This window comes from Pongo pygmaeus, chromosome 6 (genome assembly GCF_028885625.2).
Source record: "Pongo pygmaeus isolate AG05252 chromosome 6, NHGRI_mPonPyg2-v2.0_pri, whole genome shotgun sequence".
In the NCBI taxonomy this organism is placed as follows: domain Eukaryota; kingdom Metazoa; phylum Chordata; class Mammalia; order Primates; family Hominidae; genus Pongo; species Pongo pygmaeus.
This window is the reverse complement of record NC_072379.2, coordinates 153,859,603-153,878,497: the sequence shown is the minus strand read 5'-3', so window position 1 is coordinate 153,878,497 and position 18,895 is coordinate 153,859,603. Positions and strand designations below refer to the sequence as shown.

Genomic DNA, 18,895 nt, shown 5'->3' with positions numbered 1-18,895 from the left:
TATTTCTTCATAGCAGCATGAGAATGGACTAATACATTGGAATTATCTAGAGGATTGGCAAGTTTCAGTTAAATACACTTTCTTGGTGAATTTTCTAACTAAAGAAGAGATCTTTTCAATTTCAGTCCTTATTAGGGAAATATTTTCAGACTTTATACTTTCTTGATTTATTAGATAGAATGAGGTATACAATATGGAATTATTATTGACTAAGATAATCAGTTTTCATTGTCCAAAACTACTGGTGTGCATGTACAAAAAGGGATTAGATCAAATCTATATCCATTCCCAGAAACTTTTCCTTGATATTGTCTGTGTTATTGCTATTCTTTTCCATGTATGTTGTATACAGGAAAATTATCCCAAGGTTTAGCATGTGAGTTGGCTGGGTTTTAACTAATTGAGGCTTTATTTGACTTTTCCAAAAGTCAAATAAATCTGAAAGTTTCATGAATATTTACATCAGTAAGATAATTTAAAAAGAGAAATTAAAAAGTTAAAGAACTTCCAGGTAACTTACTGAGAAGAAAGAGTGTGTGTCTGTGTGTGTGTGTGTGTGTTTGTGTGTGTGTATTAAGTGATAATTTATACCCTTAATATTTCTTAAACCAATTCAAAGTAAATTACAATAAAAGCACAATCTGCATGTTCCCAGAATGGTTATGATAAAAGAGACACAAATAGCTAAAGAGGGGGCTAATTACATCAGGAACTAGGGATGGAATAATTACTATAATTAGGCACAATTTGGTTTTTAGTTCTGGAAAATCAAGGCCAAAAGGGAAACATGTTGCATAGCTCAGTATTTGACAAAATGATAGCAATACTACTAAGGGTGAGATGATAAAAAAGAAAGAATCTTGGACTTGAAATGGAACCCTGAATTCCAGTCTAAAACTACTAGGTGTCCAGCTGTGAGCAAGTTACTCAACACTGTTTAATGCAATTTCCTTCACTATAACATAAGAGGTTGGGTTGGATGATCTCTAAGAGACTTCTTTCATCTTTCATTTTGTCAAATTCAATAGTTACATTAATATTTACATCAGTAAAAGATAATCAGCAAATTAATTAGTTATATTACCTAACTTCTATTGAAAAGGAGAACTATTTATATATTTATTATTTGTTCTTAAATTAAGATGGGGGTCTTGCTCTGTTGCCCAGGCTGGTCTCAAACTCCTGGCCTCAAGCAATCCTCCTGTCTTGGCCTTCCATATGTGTGGGCCACCATGCCCAGACTAGGGAAAACTATTTATCATGGAAAGGAAATTAAACATTCATAGTGAACCCAACATGTTATTATTAAGGGGGAAATAGATTCTCTCTATATATCATTAAAAACTTCAATTATCACATTGCCTAGGTTTCTTTAATTGACATATTATAGCGGCTTTCCTAATGTCAAGGACATATCCAGATAGTAGTGACTATTTGGCAATTGCGTTTCTCCGTCCATTCCATGGCTTCTCTTGAGTTACCACATTTCCTGATCAAGCTAATTACATCAGCAACCATTTACTGACATTTCTGTAGTCAATAAAAATGAAAGATCCTGTTGTATGTAATATAGAACATAATTTATAGGGCGAAGCACAGAACAGGTTGGCTGGCCATGGAAATGGCCATCCGCATTGGTTTAGCAATGATCATACGCAAGTTACTGCTCCTGAAGCCTACAGGAGAGTCTTCACTGGAGACCGTGCCAATCCTGCAGATAACTCCTGTCACTGGAACACTCTACGCACATAAAAGACGTCACCAGGATACAGGAATTCTGCCTCCAAATCTGCAACCTTGTAGATGTACCTCTTAAGAAGACCCTGCTGAAAGCAGAAAGCTGACCAGAGAAGCCAGCAGGTCCTTGGGCAGTGGCTGCTAGCAAGTGAGGTGAGGAAGCCCTCCAAGGACAACCTAAGGCGTCCTGGTGAGCTCGTTTCTCTGCATGGGTTTAATTTCTGGGTGTGCTATAAATGCCACGTGTGGTCCCGAGTGGTTTCATTAATAGGCCATATAACAGCAAGTTAGGATTACCAGCTGTGGCTGAAAGATTGAAGAAACACTCTGGCACTCAGAACCTCAGGTGAGTCCTCTTTGCAGGGAATTTGACCATCAGCTGACTTCCTGCTTTTGTTGCCCTGGAAATCTGATAAGGGTTGAATATTACCTCTATTCATGACAGCATTATTTATGATAAGTTGCATTGGGATAAGGAGAACCATGAGTACTTGGAGGGAGTTACAGCTGCCACTTCTCCCAGTCTGGTGACCCTCGTGCACATTCCTGGTGGGGCCCTGGAGCCATGCCCCTGGCTCCTGAGAGGCATCAGGCAGGGAAGATTCCACACCCACCTGTGGATGTCTTGCTCCCTGTACCGAGCTGTCATCTGGCAGCAGTGCTGGGGCAGAAGGCAGCTCCTGTGTGGTTGGGGGGACAGCAGCATTGAATACTGCAGGAGAGGTGCACATGTGTGATGTCACCCTGCTGGCTGACCATTGCTGCCCCAGATCCTACCGAGTCCAGCTGATGCTGAATGTGGACTCAGGTGGAGCTGGAATGTTTGCTTGGCCCACACAAGGCCCCTGATGGGTGCTTCAAAGCAGGTGTCAGGCCCCTGACATAGGCCAACCTTCCTGAACAGTATGCCTTCCATGGGTTCATGTCAGAAACTGGATGATGGTGGGAATTCTAAGTCTTTTCTGAAATGAAATTACTACAAACTAATAAGAAGAAGCGAGAGAGATATACCAACACCAAAGATGGGGCTGGGTAAAGGAGCGTTGGGTTTTTTTGAAAAGTGAACTGCTGGCTTGAGATCATAGAATCAGTCTGGCCAGCTACAAGCTGGAAAACAGCACAGCAAAAGCCACCAAGCTGTGACTACAAGTATTTGTTTTTTGTGGAATATATGAAAAAAGAAAAAAAGAAAAATGTCATTGTCCTACAGATCACACTGATACATATGCAAAATACTACCTTAAAATAAACTTTGAGCTGAGACGGTGGCTCCTGCCTGTAATCCTAGCACTTCGGGAGGCCAAGCTGGGAGGATTACTTGAGGCCAGGAGTTTGAGACCAGCCTGTGCAACACAGTAAGACTCCATCTCTACAAAAACAAACAGCAACAACAACAACAACAACAAACATTAAAAAAATTAGCTGAGTGTGGTAGCACATGCCTGTAGTCCTAGCTACTTGAGACACTGAAGCAGGAGGATTGCTTGAGTCCAACAGGTCAAGACTGCAGTGAACTCCTGTCTGGACCACAGAGTGAGAGCCTGTCTCTACAAAACATACATAAATCAATTTTGTTGTATTTTATTTCCTTCAAGATGTATGTGTGTTGGTAGGGGAGGTATAAATCTGGTTTTTAATAAAACTAAGGCCATATAATATAATGGTTAATTTATATTAGGAATGCTTTTCAATGTTATTTTATTTTTATTTATTTTTTGAGACAGAGTCTTGCTCTGTCGGTGAGGCTGGAGAGCAGTGGCGTGATCTCGGCTCACTGCAACCTCTGTCTCCCGGGCTCAAGCAATTCTCTTGCCTCAGCCTCCTGAGTAGCTGGGATTACAGGCATGTGCCACCACGCCCAGCTAATTTTTGTATTTTTAGTAGAGATAGGGTTTCACCACTGTGGCCAGGCTGGTCTCAAACTCCTGACCTCAGGTAATCTGTCTGTCTTGGCCTCCTAAAGTGCTGGTATTACAGGCGTGAGCCACCACACCCGGCCACTTTTCCACGTTATCAAACATTCTTTGAGACATGCCCTTGAAGAGATATGACAGTTTATTTAATTAATCCCCTATTATTTGACATATAGTCTTTTTTATCATAATAAAAATACTATTGTGTGCATCTTGGTACAAAAATTTTTACCTGCATCTCTGATATTTCCCTGGGATAAATTCCTACAAGTGGAAAGCATGAATCATGTTCATTGAGCTATAAATATGTGTATGAAGGACACAAACAGGTCGATCAAAGAACTGTACAAATTGCTAAAAAATAACAAAAAGAAATCTTATTACAATGTTTTGTTTATTGGATTATGAAAGACTGAACACTAATGATACCCAGCACTGCTGAGAATGCAGTGTGCTGGCCTGACGGGAGCATAGGTGGAGAACACTGAAGAAAAAGTCGGCAAATCCTGTCGAAAGAGACTTTTCTTGCAGAGATTACATGAAGAGACTGCTGGAAATAAAGTATAATTGGCCTTCAAGCCTTGTATACAGAAATTGATGGTAGTGGAAAGCCCAGTTTCCTTTGAGCTAAAAGGTTAATAACATATGTATATATACACGTGGTTATGTGCTTTTTCCCATGGAAGTAGTCCTGTAATTGCCAGGAGTCATTCTCAGAGTACGCAATGCTCTATTTCAGGAACACACCATTGAATCTGTGAATCACTAAATACTGACTCTATTTTGCCCTCATATTCCCTATATTTTGGCCTTTTCCCTTTTCACTGCTCAACTGGGCAAATACACAACCTTTTATTATACTAGCTTGTAACGGATGGATAGAGGATGGCATGGTTTGGCTGTGTCCCTACCCAAATCTTATCTTGAATTGTAGTTCCCATAATTCCCACATGTTGGGAGATCTGATGGTTTTATAAGGGGTCTCCCCTTTCGCTTGGCTCTCATTCTCTCCTGTCTACTGCTATGTAGGATGTGCTTTTGTTTCTCCTTTACCTTCTGCCATGATTGTGAGGCCTCCTCAGCCACGAGGAACTGAGTCAATCAAACCTTTTTTCCTTTATAAATTACCCAGTCTCAGGTATGTCTTTATTAGCAGCGTGAAAATGGACTAATACAGAGGAGATGCCAAAGCTGTTGATCAATGAGAGGTTTAAGATTCCTGATGATTCTCATTTAGTTCAGCAACATCATCATCAACACCACAAACACCCTTGGGGCATGTCCGATGTGCCTGGCGAGGTGCTGAGCAGTTGGCATGTAAGGTCTCATCCCATCTTTGCAATGGCTATAACTGTTTATTCTGAGTGAGTAATTCATATTTTAGGCTGAGGATTAATCCATTAACCTAAAATCCAGAATGCTTGCTTCTTTCGTTGGTTCTTGCCTAGGCAGCTCTAGGATATGGCAAAAAAAAAAATCATTTAATTGCTCTGCATTTTGATTTTCTTATCCACAAAATACAGATAATTACACCTGCCGTGCTTGCCTCATGGTGTTATGGGGAGGATGAAAGGAGATAATTTATGGGAGAAAATCCTGGAGGTTATAAAGCACTTTCAAAGGTAACATATTATTAGCATAATAAGTGTCATCAACCTATCCAATCCTTACCACAGAGGACCGCATTTTAATCACAGTATTCTTGTAGTTCCCTCACTTTACCACTTTTCCCCTCTGCCCTTTCCTTCAAAAACCAGTATAATGTATTACATCATTTTCCACTCCAGCAAATTAATTCAGGATTTAATGCCAAAGGGCAGAGTGTAGTGCCAAGAAAGAGAAATGCTTGTAGATAATCTAAAATTGCTCTTCTTACCAGAAAGTACGCACATCATTCCTTCTTTCAAAACGTCAACCAAAATCAAGATGAAAAGCCCCAACACCACTCTAAAGACTTTCCCATCAATGCAGCTTTCAAACGCTAAAGGAAAATCTTCCTTTTCAGAGTCACCCACCTAGAGAAATCTCTTGGGATCTTTCTCACCTCCTGAACCCACATTTTAACCTGGAGAATTCTGAGGTATTATTTTTCCAAAGCTGAGAAAAAGTTCTCAAAATAAAATTATGCTTTTGAGCATTTGATAGTATGTGTTCAGTGTCCACCTGAAGCTATTTAGTGTAACATAGGAGCTCCAGAATTTCCAAGCTGACTGAAGAGATGGCACCCTTCTAATGAGTTCAGGGACATGGAGAGGTGGGCACAACAGTGACAGGAACCAGCATCAGGCCCTGCCCGAGGCTGTGCATTTTATAAACTCCCCCTCCTCATAGGGAGTTACTGAGCCTCCAGGGGCTGACTACGGAGTGGCCTGGCCAGGCATCCTGACATTCTCCAGGCTGGGAATTGCTGGGAGGAAGTGTAAAAAGTGCCAACAGAGCACCCTGAGGGTCTTGTCTGGGTGGTTGTGAGGTCTGCCCTGAGATGATATCTGAGCTGAGATCTACGGGTGAACAAAGGCTACCCAGGGAAAGAAGGGGAATGAGAGCATCGAAGGAGAGGGAGCCACGTTCCCCGAGGCCCTGGGCAAGGCAAGGAAGGAGAATCCTGGGAGGAAGGGAGGAGGCCACAGCAGCTGGGCCAGGGCAGGTGGTGAGAGGATGAGCTGGAGAAGTGGCAGGGGACACTGACGCAGGATCCTAGAGGTTACTCTCCTGACTCCATGCTTTTGTGAGAACAATGAGAGTCACTGAAGGGCGCTGGTTGTCATCATGGTTCCAGGACATTCTAAACAAGGGAGAAGGTGAGAGTTTTGTTTTCCATGACCACCCTCATTGCTGCATAGGGGCCGAGTAGAGGGGGGACACCTGCAGGATGGGCCAGATGGGGGACAATAGTGGCCTTCACCGGCCTTCCAACCATTCTACACAGGAAACTGGCTACTTTGTCTGAGTTGAAAGCATTGATCAGATGTTGCTGTAATCACTAGCTCAGCTACAGTTGCTCTATTCTACCAAAAAATAGCAGATTATATTCACTGGATTAATGACTTAAGATAGTATTTTCCTATGTTTTACTTTCACATGTTCTGGCTAACCGCTGTAGTGGTGACCTCCACTTTTTGTTTGCCTAGTTTGAGGCCATCTCTCCCCTATGCCTGTGGCTCAGGGGCTGTCTGGGAGCCCTGGCCCCCACAATGGGCATACCACCCAGGCATGTGAATTTGCAGGATTCCATCCCTGCCACCCCAGCCATGGGCCCTGAGTGATGGTCTCTGACACACCCTGGGCAGGTCAGGTATTCTCAGGTCTTTCCTGGAGCTTCAGAGTCTACTGCTTCTTGCCTCTGGGTCCTGGCACTGGAATGATACAGAACTCAGGGTCCCAGGGGTGATTTGTCTTCCTGGCCATATGGAAGACATTTTGCACTGGAAGAGAGTGAGATGAACACACAGAAAGAAGTAGAGCTGAAGAGAGACTACAGAAAAGGGAAAGCAGGAAAGGAAAATAGCAGATGAGGGTGGAGGCAGAGACACACCCCAGGATGCTGTCTGAGTCCCTGGATGCCAAACCCACTTCTGATCATCCCAGGTATGTAAGATGTTCCCTTTTTTGTTTAGTCTAGTTTAACTTGACATTTTGTCTTTTATCACTAAAAAATCCTAACAAATATATCCACTTCTTTGGCTACAGTTACCATATTTTCTGTGCTCTCCCTTCTCCCCCCCTCCTCTCCCTGAGCTTTTCCTTGTACCAGGTTTCTGAATAATGATGGTTTTTGCACTGGAGGAGCTCCTTGTCTGGTTCATCCATGCTTAAACACATACACATCAATGGCGTGTGCTTGTAATCTCAGCTACTCTGGAGGCTGAGGCAGAATAATTGCTTGAGGAGTTTGAGACCCAGCCTCGACAATATAGCAAGACTCTATCTCAAAGATAAAAACAGAAAGCCATATACAGGCATGCCACAAAGATTTGGCAGGTTCAGTCCCAGACCAACAACCACCACAATAAAGTGAATATCACAATAAAGGGAGTCACAGAAATCTTTTGGTTTCCAACTGCATATAAAAGTTATGTTTATACTCTGCTATAGATTAGTAACTGTGCAAAAGTATTATGTCTAAAAATGTATGTAAGTTATTAAAAATGTTTTATTGCTAAAAAATGTTAACAATCATCTAAGCCTTTGGTGAGTTGTCATCTTTTTGCTGGTAGGTGGTGTTACCTTGATGTTGATGGCTGCCGACTGATCAGGGGCTGGTTGCTGAAGGTTGGGATAACTGGTAATTTCTTAAAATAAGACAATAATGAAGTGTGCACATTGATTGATTCTTCCTTTCACAAAAGCTTTCCTGTAGCACCCAATCCTATTTGATTACATTTTACCCACATCAGAATTTCCTTCAAAATTGAAGTCAATCCTTTCAAACCCTGCTGCTTGTTTCTCAACTAAGTTTATGGAATATTCTAAATCCTCTGTTGTCATTTCCACAATGCTCTAGCATCTTCACCAGGAGTATATTTCATCTCAAGAAACACTTTGTTTGCTTGCTCCTAAGAAGCAACTTCTCACCCATTCAAGTTTTATCCTGAGACTGTAACAACTCAGTCACATCTTCAGGCTCTATTTCTAATTCTAGTTATCTTGCTGTTTTTACGACAACTGCAGTGACTTTCTCCACTGAAGTCTTGAATCTCTCAAAGATTATGAGGGTTAGAATCAACTTCATTTAAACTCCTGGTAATGTTGATATTTTGGTCTCCTCTCATGCATATGAATGTGTTAGAATCAACTTCATTTAAACTCCTGGTAATGTTGATAGTTTGGTCTCCTCTCATGCATATGAATGTTCTTAATGGCATCTAGGATGATAAATCCTTTCCAGAAGGCTTTCAATGTACTTTGCCCAGATCCATCAGAGGAATCACTATCTATGACAGCTATAGCTTTATGAAATGTATTTTTTTTTTTGAGATGGAGTCTCGCTCTGTCGCCCAGGTTGGTGTGCAGTGGTGTGATCTCAGTTCACTGCAAGCTCTGCCTCCCAGGTTCATGCCATTCTCCTGCCTCAGCCTCCTGAGTAGGTGGGACTACAGGCTCCCGCCACCATGCCCTGCTAATTTTTTGTATTTCTTAGTAGAGACGGGTTTCACAGTGTTAGCCAGGATGGTCTCAATCTCCTGACCTCGTGATCTGCCCGCTTCGGCCTTCTAAAGTGCTGGGATTACAGGTGTGAGCCACTGTGCCCAGCCTATGAAATGTATTTCTTTTTTTTTTTTTTTTTTTTTTGAGACAGAGTGTCCCACTGTTGCTCAGGCTGGAGTGCAGTGGCACGATGTTGGCTCACTGCAATCTCTGCCTCCTGGGTTCAAGTGATTCTCCTGCCTCAGCCTCCCTGGTAGCTGTGATTACAGGCATCCACCACCATGCCTGGCTAATTTTTGTATTTTTAGTAGAGATGGGGTTTTGCCATGTTGGCCAGGCTGGTCTCGAACTCCTGACCCCAGGTGATCTGCCTGCCTTGGCCTCCCAAAGTGCTGGGATTACGGGCATGAGCTGCTGTGCCAGCCATGAAATATATTTCTTAAATTATAAGATTTGAAAGTCTAAATGACTCCATAATTCATGTGCTGCAAAATGGATGTTATGTGGGCAGGCAAAGAAACAACATTTATCTCCTTGTGCATCTCCTTCAGAGTCCTTGGGTGACCAGGTATACTGGGATTGAACAGTAATATCTTAAAGGAAATCTTTCTTTCTGAGCAGTAGGTCTCAACAGTGGGATTAAAATATTCATTACACAATGGTATAAATAGTTGTGCTATAATCCAGGCCTTGTTATTGCATTTACAGAGCACAGGCAGAGTAGATTTAACACCACTCTTAAAGGCCCTAGGATTTTCAGAATGGTAAATGAGCATTGGCTCCAACTTAAAGTCACCAGCTACTTCAACCCCTAAGAAAAGAGTTAGCTTGTCCTTTGAAGCTTTAAAGCCAGGCATTGAATTTTCCTCTCTAGCTATGAAAATCCTAGATGGCATCGTCTTCCAGAAGAAGGCTGTTTTGTCTTCACTGAAAATCTGTTGTTTGGTGTAGCCACTTCATCAATGATCTTAGCTGGATCTTCTGAATAATTTACTGCAGCTTCTTCATCAGCACTTGCTGCTTCCCCTTGCACTTTTATGTTACGGAGACGACTTCTTTCCTTAAGCCTCATGAACCACCCTCTGTTAGCTTCCAACTTTTCTTCTACAGCCTTGTTACCTCCCTCGGCCTTCACAGAATTGAAGAGAGTTAGGATCTTGTTCTGGATTAGGCTTTGGCTTCAGGGAATACTGTGTCTGGTTTGATCTTTTATCCAGAGCATGAAACCTTTCTCCATATCAGCAATCGGGCTGTTTCCCTTACTTATCATTCACATGATCACTGGAGCAACACTTTTAATTTTCTTCAAAGACTTTTCCTTTGCATTCACAATTTGGCTGTTTGGCACAAGAGCCCTGGCTTTCAGCCTATCGTGGTGTTTTTGACATGCCTTCCTCATTAAGCTTACTCATTTCTAGCTTTTGATTTAAAGTGAGAGACCTGCAATTCTTCCGTTTATGAACACTTACAGGCCATTTTATAAGATATTATTGGCCTAATTCAATATTGTGTGTCAAGGAATAGGGAGGCCCAAGAGGAAGTGAGGGAAATGGCCTGTTTGTGGAGCAGTCAGAACACACAATGTTTATTACATTTGCCACCTTATATAGGCCCAGTTAGTGGCTCCCAAAACAATTACATCAGTAACATCAAAGATCACTAATCCCAGATCACCATAACAGATATAATGATAATGAAAAAGTTCAAAATATTGTGAGAATTGCCAAAATGTGACAGAGATGCAAAGTGAACACATGATGGAAAAATGGTGCCAACAGACCTGCTCAAAGCAGGGTTGCTACAAACCTTCTATTTGTAAAAAATCCAATACCTGCAAAGCACAATAGAGTGAAGTGCAATGAGATGAGATGTGCCTGCATCTGTATAAGGTGATGGCAGATGGATAGTGAGTGACATCTCATGTGCCACATTCAACTATCAGCATGCTTGTTTCTGGAGGAGATCTCACCTCTGCATTTTCCAAAGAATAACTTTGTGGGTTTGAATTTTTTTTCTGGCCCAGTGAAGGTAGAGCCCGATGCAGTCTGGAGATCTATGAAGTTTTCACAGGTGGCATCCATAGAAATGAGGATAAATCAACAGAAGCAATGATGGGAAGATGCATGGTCTGGTGAGTGAAGCAATGATACGGCAGTCAGGGACTACTCCAGTAACTCCCTGCACACCACGCTAATTCACAGTGCACTCAGCCTGGCGGCTCAGCCTGGATCACCCTCACCCTAGCAAATGACAAATCTCATGACACTCTCCAACTCTCCATATTAAAATGCCTATGGATAAGGATGTTCAGCTTTCAAAATCAAAACACATGAAGAAATCACTTGGCATTTTGGAAAAATTAAACTAGGTAGCATTGGGTTATACTTTAAAAAGGTATAGGCTTAGACCTAAACAAAGCTGACCAAACCTGGGCACAGCACTGGACCACAGCCTGTGTGGTTATCAGCGCAAGGGGACCATTGATGAGAGGCAGAGGAGAAAGGCCTGGAAAGCCCAGTCTGTGGTGGGCATGCAAAGCAGGACAGGAAGACTGGAAGAGCTCTGGCTGTTTCCTCGACTCTAGAGTGCAGGTTAATTCTTGCAGCCTGACCTTCACCTGGGAACTCCAGGAGGATCCTGGAGGATCATAGGAAATGGGTCAACCAGATCCTCCAAAAAGCCCGCCGTTATCTCTGGGCTATTTTGGTGAGTGGAGACAAATCCAGGCAGATGGGGGGTGATGGAGATGAGTGATGGTGGTGGCAGGGGTGGAGGGTTAAGTGTTTGCTGTCATATCTGAGCCCTTGGGCAAGGGCTAGACTGTGGTCTGTCTCATGGGAAGGTCTCTGGGCATCTCATTTACCTGGACAGATGAGGTCTGTGTGTGTGATGGGGTTCGAGGGGCCACCGCCCTATCCTGGGGAAGTAGATGCACGTTTTCTTTGCTAGGTCAGCAGCTTTTGATGCTCATGCAAAAATGATCTCATTGAGAATTTACTTAAAGAACTGAAGCAGATTTTGGAACATGGCCTTTGAAGAAGCCTGAACCAGCCCGAGAAAATCATGTGCAACAGCAGCAAACTCCCTGAAGCATCATTCTTCTCAGTCCTTTCAGCCTAAAATGCTCCAGGCCCAACTTGAGTCTGAACATTCTGAAACCTTTTCCTGTTACTCCAGTGCCTGAGGATCTTTCCTGAAAAATGATACCGGCTCACTGCTCTGTGAACCGTGCTGGTAGCACTCTCCAGAAACTCCTGTTACTGAACTCTGTTTTATGTTGTCTGCCCACAAAATTATAATCTTTAAGACAAGGGAAACCAGATCTTGTGCTTCTTTCAATGCCTACACCAGAACCTTGTAGATACTTGATGCTAAATATTTATTGATTAATGGAACTATGTACCAAAGAATCCAAAAATAGTAACCACTCTTTGTTGAGGGCTCATAATGGTGCCATGCATTGATGGGTGTGTTGCACATATTTATTTTATTTTACATTCACATAGTACTTGTTATTAACCAAACACTGTTTGAAGACTTTAAAATATTAATTTACTTAATCCCTATTATAATTCTATGAGATAGGCATTATTATGGATTATGATTTCCATTTCAGGGCTATGTTACCTAGGGTGCTGAAAGAGCCCACAGGCCCAAGAGGACACCCTTTTCAGGTGAGGAGCCAGGGTTTGGACCCAGGCTGTCTGACTCCAGAGCCCACACTCTGAAGACTCCCCTCGTCAGAACACCTAGGAAAGGAAGGTGCTGTTCTGACTTTATGGAACTGAGATGCAGGCTTGGAGAAGCCAGTCCTGACCCAAGGTTGCCCTGCCCATAAGGGGGAGAAGTGGGCAGCCTGATGGCACAAGCCATCATGCCAGGGCTTCTCCAAGGCCACTCTGGGCCCAGCCACTTGGCAGCACCTGGGGATTCGTTAGAAATGCTGACTCTCGGGGAGAGAAGCCAAGATGGCCGAATAGGAAAAGCTCTGGTCCACAGCTCCCAGCGTGAGCGACACAGAAGACGGGTGATTTCTGCATTTCCAACTGAGCTTTGAAGAGAGTAGTGGTTCTCCCAGCATGCAGCTTGAAATCTGAGAACAGGCAAACTGCCTCCTCAAGTGGGTCCCTGATCCCCGAGTAGCCTAACTGGGAGGCACCCCCCAGTAGGGGCAGACTGACACCTCACACGGCCGGGTACTTCTCTGAGACAAAACTTCCAGAGGAACGATCAGGCAGCAGCATCTGCAGTTCACAAATATCCACTGTTCTGCAGCCACCACTGCTGATACCCAGGCAAACAGGGTCTGGAGTGGACCTCTAGCAAATTCCAACAGACCTGCAGCTGAGGGTCCTGTCTGTTAGAAGGAAAACTAACAAACAGAAAGGACATCCACACCAAAAACCCATCTGTACGTCACCATCACCAAAGACTAAAGGTAGATAAAACCACAAAGATGGGAAAAAAACAGAGCAGAAAAACTGGAAACTCTAAAAATCAGAGCGCCTCTCCTCCTTTAAAGGAACACAGCTCCTCACCAGCAACAGAACAAAGCTGGATGGAGAATGACTTTGAAGAGTTGAGAGAAGAAGGCTTCAGACGATCAAACTACTCCAAGCTACAGGAGGAAATTTGAACCAATGGCAAAGAACTTAAAAGCTTTGAAAAAAAATTAGATGAATGGATAAACAGAATAACCAATACAGAGAAGTCCTTAAAGGACCTGATGGAGCTGAAAACCAAGGCATGAGAGCTATGTGACGAATGCAGAAGCCTCAGTAGCCGATGCGATCAACTGGAAGAAAGGGTATCAGTGATGGAAGATGAAACAAATGAAATGAAGCGAGAAGAGACGTTTAGAGAAAAAAGAATAAAAAGAAACGAACAAAGCCTCCAAGAAATATGGGACTATGTGAAAAGACCAAATCTACGTCTGATTGGTGTACCTGAAAGTGACGGGGAGAATGGAGCCAAGTTGGAAAACGCTCTGCAGGATACTATCCAGGAGAACTTCCCCAATCTAGCAAGGCAGGACAACATTCAAATTCAGGAAATACAGAGAATGCCACAAGGATACTCCTCGAGAAGAGCAACTCCAAGACACATAATTGTCAGATTCACCAAAGTTGAAATGAAGGAAAAAATGTCAAGGGCAGCCAGAAGAAAGGTCGGGTTACCCACAAAGGGAAGCCCATCAGACTAACAGCTGATCTCTCGGCAGAAACTCTACAAGCCAGAAAAGAGTGGGGGCCAATATTCAACATTCTTAAAGAAAAGAATTTTCAACCCAGAATCTCATATCCAGCCAAACTAAGCTTCATAAGTGAAGGAGAAATAAAATACTTTACAGACAAGCAAATGCTGAGAGATTTTGTCACCACCAGGCCTGCCCTAAAAGAGCTCCTGAAGGAAGCACTAAACATGGAAAGGAACAATCGGTACCAGCCACTGCAAAAACATGCCAAATTGTAAAGACCATCAAGGCTAGGAAGAAACTGCATCAACTAACGAGCAAAATAACCAGCTAACATCATAATGACAGGATCAAATTCACACATAACAATATTAACCTTAATATTATTAAATTATAATAATTTTATTATTAAATTATAGTAAGTATAGTAATATATTATTTTATTATATATTATTATATAATAAAATAATTATATTAATTATATTAAAATATAAATAAAATAATTATATTAACATATTAAATATAATTAAATTAATAATAATTTTAATAATTTAAAATTATTAAAAATGTAAATGGGCTAAATGCTCCAATTAAAAGACACAGACTGGCAAATTGGATAAAGAGTCAAGACCCATCAGTGTGCTGTATTCAGGAAACCCATCTCACGTGCAGAGACACACATAGGCTCAAAATAAAGGGATGGAGGAAGATCTACCAAGCAAATGGAAAACAAAAAAAGGCAGGGGTTGCAATCCTAGTCTCTGATAAAACAGACTTTAGACCAACAAAGATCAAAAGAGACAAAGAAGGCCATTACATAATGGTAAAGGGATCAATTCAACAAGAAGAGCTAACTATCCTAAATATATATGCACCCAATACGGGAGCACCCAGATTCATAAAGCAAGTCCTTAGTGACCTACAAAGAGACTTAGACTCCCACACAATAATAATGGGAGACTTTAACACCCCACTGTCAACATTAGACAGATCAACGTGACAGAAAGTTAACAAGAATATCCAGGAATTGAACTCAACACTGCACCAAGCAGACCTAATAGACATCTACAGAACTCTCCACCCCAAATCAACAGAATATACATTCTTTTCAGCACCACACCACACCTATTCCAAAATTGACCACATACTTGGAAGTAAAGCACTCCTCAGCAAATGTAAAAGAACAGAAATTATAAGAAACTGTCTCTCAGACCACAGTGCAATCAAACTAGAACTCAGGATTAAGAAACTCGTTCAAAACCGCTCAACTACATGGAAACTGAACAACCTGCTCCTGAATGCCTACTGGGTAAATAATGAAATGAAGGCAGAAATAAAGATGTTCTTTGAAACCAACGAGAACAAAGACACAACATACCAGAATCTCTGGGACACATTCAAAGCAGTGTGTAGAAGGAAATTTATAGCACTAAATGCCCACAAGAGAAAGCAGGAAAGATCTAAAATTGACACCCTAACATCACAACTAAAAGAACTAGAAAAGCAAGAGCAAACACATTCAAAAGCTAGCAGAAGGCAAGAAATAACTAAGATCAGAGCAGAACTGAAGGAAATAGAGACACAAAAAACCCTTCAAAAAATTAATGAATCCAGGGAGCTGGTTTTTTGAAAAGATCAACAAAATTGATAGAACACTAGCAAGACTAATAAAGAAGAAAAGAGAGAAGAATCAAATAGATGCAATAAAAAATGATAAAAGGGATATAACCACCAATCCCACAGAAATACAAACTACCATCAGAGAATACTATAAACACCTCTACGCAAATAAACTAGAAAATCTAGAAGAAATGGATAAATTCCTCGACACATACATCCTCCTAAGACTAAACCAGGAAGAAGTTGAATCTCTGAATAGACCAATAGCAGGCTCTGAAATTCAGGCAATAATCAATAGCTTACCAACCAAAAAAAGTCCAGGCCCAGATGGATTCACAGCCAAATTCTACCAGAGGTACAAAAAGGAGCTGGTACCATTCCTTCTGAAACTATTCCAGTCAACAGAAAAAGAGAGAATCCTCCCTAACTCATTTTATGAGGCCAGCATCAACCTGATACCAAAGCCTGGCAGAGACACAACAAAAAAAAGAGAATTTTAGACCAATATCCTTGATGAACAACGACGCAAAAATCCTCAATAAAATACTGGCAAACTGAATCCAGCAGCACATCAAAAAGCTTATCCACCACGATCAAGTGGGTTTCATCCCTGGGATGCAAGGCTGGTTCAACATATGCAAATCAATAAACGTAATCCAACATATAAACAGAACCAAAGACAAAAACCACATAATTATCTCAATAGATGCAGAAAAGGCCTTTGACAAAATTCAACAACCTTTCATGCTAAAAACGCTCAATAAATAGGTATTGATGGGATGTATCTCAAAATAATAAGAGCTATCTATGACAAACCCACAGTCAATATCATACTGAATGGGCAAAAACTGGAAGCATTCCCTTTGAAAACTGGCACAAGACAGGGATGCCCTCTGTCACCACTCCTATTCAACATAGTGTTGGAAGTTCCGGCCAGGGCAATCTGGCAGGAGAAGAAAATAAAGGGTATTCAATTAGGAAAAGAGGAAGTCAAATTGTCCCTGTCTGCTGATGACATGATTGTATATCTAGAAAACCCCATTGTCTCAGCCCAAAATCTCCTAAAGCTGATAAGCAACTTCAGCAAAGTCTTAGGATACAAAATCAATGTACAAAAATCACAAGCATTCTTATACACCAAAAACAGACAAACAGAGAGCCAAATCATGAGTGAACTCCCATTCACAATTGTTTCAAAGAGAATAAAATACCTAGGAATCCAACTTACAAGGGATGTGAAGGACCTCTTCAAGGAGAACTACAAACCACTGCTCAATGAAATAAAAGAGGATACAAACAAATGGAAGAACATTCCATGCTCACGGGTAGGAAGAATCAATATTGTGAAAATGGCCATACTGCCCAAGGTAATTTATAGATTCAATGCCACCCCCATCAAGCTGCCAATGACTTTCTTCATAGAACTGGAAAAAACTACCTTAAAGTTCATATGGAACCAAAAAAGAGCCCGCATCGCCAAGTCAATCCTAAGCCAAAAGAACAAAACTGGAGGCATCACGCTACCTGACTTCAAACTATACTACAAGGCTACAGTAACCAAACAGCATGGTACTGGTACCAAAACAGAGATATAGACCAATGGAACAGAACAGAGCCCTTAGAAATAATGCCCCGTATCTACAACTATCTGATCTTTGACAAACCTGACAAAAACAAGCAATGGGGAAAGGGTTCCCTATTTAATAAATGGTGCTGGGAAAACTGGCTAGCAATATGTAGAAAGCTGAAACTGGATCCCTTCCTTACACTTTATACAAAAATTAATTCAAGATGGATTAAAGACTTAAATGTTAGACCTAAAACCATACAAACCCTAGAAGAAAACCTAGGCAATACCATTCAGGACATAGGCATGGGCAAGGACTTCATGTCTAAAACACCAAAAGCAATGGCAACAAAGGCCAAAATTGACAAATGGGATCTAATTAAACTAAAGAGCTTCTGCACAGCAAAAGAAACTACCATCAGAGTGAACAGGCAACCTACAGAATGGGAGAAAATTTTTGCAATCCACTCATCTGATAAAGGGCTAATATCCAGAATCTACAATGAACTCAAATTTACAAGAAAAAAACCAAACAACCCCATCAAAAAGTGGGAGAAGGATATGAACAGACACTTCTCAAAGGAAGACATTTATGCAGCCCACAGACACATGAAAAAATGCTCATCATTACTGGCCATCAAGAGAAATGCAAATCAAAACCACAATGAGATAGCATCTCACACCAGTTAGAATGGTGATCATGAAAAAGTCCGGAAACAACAGGCGCTGGAGAGGATGTGGAGAAATAGGAACACTTTTACACTGTTGGTGGGACTGTAAACTAGTTCAACCATTGTGGAAGTCAGTGTGGCGATTCCTCAGGGATCTAGAACTAGAAATACCATTTGACCCAGCCATCCCATTACTGGGTATATACCCAAAGGATTATAAATCATGCTGCTATAAAGACACATGCACACATATGTTTATAGTGGCACTATTCACAATAGCAAAGACTTGGAACCAACCTAAATGTCCAACAGCGATAGACTGGATTAAGAAAATGTGGCACATATACACCATGGAATACTATGCAGCCACAAAAAATGATGAGTTCCTGTCCTTTGTAGGGACATGGATGAAACTGGAAACCATTATTCTCAGCAAACTATCGCAAGGACAAAAAACCAAACACCGCATGTTCTCACTAATAGGTGGGAATTGAACAATGAGAACACATGGACACAGGAAGGGGAACAACACACACCCGGGACTGTTGTGGGGTGGAGGGAGGGGGGAGGGATAGCATTAGGAGATATACCTAATGTTAAAAGACTAGTTAATGGGTGCAGCACACCAACATGGCAGATGTTTACATATGTAACTAACCTGCACGTTGTACGCATGTACCCTAAAACTTAAAGTATAATAATAATAAAATTTAAGAAAAGAAAAGAAAAAAGAAATGCTGACTCTCAGGCCCCACCCCAGACATACTAAGTCACACACTCCGCACAGGGGCCTAGCTGTCTGGGGGCAGAAAGTTCGCCAGGTGACTTGGAGCCCCCGCACTGGGCCCAGCTGCTGCATCTTGCAGCTGAAAGTGACAAGGCTGGGCCATGGGGCCTTTATAGGAGCAGGTCTGAACAAAAACACAAATATTGTGAACGTTTCCTCTCTAAAAGCTTTCAGAGGACTGACAAATTTATTGACTGGTAGAAAGCAGTTGGAGGCACTCTCTCACTCCACAAATCTTTTTATATTGCAGTTAGATCC

The 18,895-nt window shown here is 41.7% G+C and overlaps 1 protein-coding gene across 2 annotated transcripts in view; it reads right to left on the bottom strand.

Moving 5' to 3' along the window:
* The window catches only part of DPP6 (dipeptidyl peptidase like 6), an 865,911-nt gene that overhangs the window by 187,201 nt on the left and 659,815 nt on the right, over window positions 1-18,895 (bottom strand). The window lies entirely within an intron of this gene.